Source organism: Triticum dicoccoides, chromosome 2B, assembly GCF_002162155.2.
Source record: "Triticum dicoccoides isolate Atlit2015 ecotype Zavitan chromosome 2B, WEW_v2.0, whole genome shotgun sequence".
Classification (NCBI taxonomy): domain Eukaryota; kingdom Viridiplantae; phylum Streptophyta; class Magnoliopsida; order Poales; family Poaceae; genus Triticum; species Triticum dicoccoides.
The window spans coordinates 460,832,502-460,834,786 of NC_041383.1; positions in this window are offsets into that span (position 1 = coordinate 460,832,502).

The window sequence follows — 2,285 nt, forward strand, 5'->3', positions numbered from 1 at the left end:
TGCTCTTCAGGTGATTGCTTCTTCATCTCTTTATAATGCTCCTCAGCCCCGCAATGTGCTAGTGCCACTTGACACCACCATTGTCAGAAGAAGCACTAGATCTAACAAATATTATGGCTTCAAGATCAGTCATGTTTCTGACACCAAGCGCTCTAAGTCACGGGTGAAACCACGTGAGACTTCTTTTGTCACAGTTGTTTCTTTGGCTGCTGCCCCCGTGCAGGTTATGACTGATGCTTGTCCCCCTCCTACGTCGATTGAGGATCTTCAACAGATGGGTAGCCTTTGCGGGATTGCACAGGATGTTCTCTCTCCCGAGAAGCTGCTGCATGATCAGCTCTCGTCCACTGGAGCCGGCGACTGAACTTTCTCTCGCTCATTAATAAATCGTGGAATGTGCTGTCGTGGAATATCAGAGGCATCAACTCTGATGCTAAACTTTTGGCTCTTAGGAATGCTATTGATACTAGCGGTTGTTCTGTGCTACGTATCTAGGAAACTAAGCGTGAATCTTTTGATTTGGCGTTTATTAAAACTTTCTGCCCCAAGCGTTTCGATAAATTTGTGTTTGCATCATTAGTGGGTGCCTCGGGTGGTCTTATTATAATATGGAATAGTTCTGTGTTTGTGGGCACGCCTTGGTATGTTGACTCGTTTGCTGTGGGTGTCTCTTTTGCTGCTACTCGGTCCAGTGAAACTTGGAAATTGATCAATGTCTATGGTCCATGCTCTGGTCAGTGTCGGGTGGATTTTACTAACTTGTTATTTGACCTGAATATACCTGATGATGAAAATTGGTTGATCTTAGGAGATTTTAACTTTATTCACTCCACGAATAATAGAAACAAGCCTGGGGTGACGCTGCGGACATGTTGTTGTTTAATGAAATCATTCAAGCGCAGTCCCTGATGGAGCTACCTGTGAAGGGCAGAACTTATACCTGGAGCAACATGCAGGACGACCCCCTACTCGAACAGCTCGATTGATTCTTTTCTTCCTCTTGTTGGACTACGTCCTTCCCAAACACGATGGTCCTGGCATTGGGGAAACCAGTGTCTGATCATATCCCGTGTGTGGTTGCAATTGAATCTAATATCAGGTCCAAGCTTTTCCGCTTTGAGAATTTTTGGGTTAACCACGAAGGGTTTACTGATGTGGTTGCTGCCTCCTGGTCCAAGGCATGCCATGCCCCGAACGCTGCTGCCCGCATTTGTAAAAAACTTAAAACACTGAGATATGATCTCAAGAGATGGAGCAGAGGTATCTCAAAGCTGAAAATTATGATCCAGAATAGTAATGAAACTTTAGTTATGATGGATAATCTTGAGGACAAAAGACCTCTATTTATCCAGGAGTCAAACTTCAGGAGGATTTTGAAATCTCATTTGCAGACACTGCTCAAGTATCAAAACGAGTACGGGAGGAAAAGATGTACGATCAGGTATTTCAGATTTGCTGATGAAAACACCAAGCTCTTTCAATCTCTGTCCACTGAGAGATATAGACACAATTCTATTGCCATGCTTCGAGATGATGTTGTGGAAATCCATGACCATGTTGGCAAGGAGGGGGTGTTGTTCAAAACCTATAAAGAATGTTTGGGTTCTTCTAAACCCACCAACATGCGTTTTGATCTTTCTAGAATCGTTCGCCGGATCAAGGGTCTGGATCAATTGTCGGCACCCTTTTCCAATGAAGAGATCGATGCTGTAATTAAGGAAATACCAAGTGGCAGGGTTCCGGGCCCTGATGGGTTTAATGGATGTTTTCTTAAGAGCTGTTGGCAGATCATCAAGTAGGATTTCTATGAGATGTGCCATGATTTTCATGCTGGAGGGCTAGATATCACCAGCATTAGTGAGGGCTACATCACCTTGATCCCTAAGGTCTCTTCTCCAGAAACTGCAAATGATTATAGACCAATCACTTTACTGAATTGTTGTCTGAAAATCATCACAAAGATCCTGGCTAACCGGCTGCAGAAAGTCATCCTCAAAATCATCCATAAAAACCAGTACGGTTTCATTAAAGGGAGGACAACCCAGGATTGCCTGGCATGGTCGTTTGAATATATCCATCAATGTCATACCTCAACGCGGGAGATAATCCTCCTCAAGCTCGACTTTGCTAAGGCGTTTGACACAATTCAGCACGCCCCCATGTTGGAGATCATGAAGCACATGGGTTTTGATGACAAATGGCTCGGATGGATGAAAACGATTTTTGGCTCAGGGGTTTCTACTATACTCCTTAATGGAGTTCCTGGTCGGAAATTTAAATGCAAA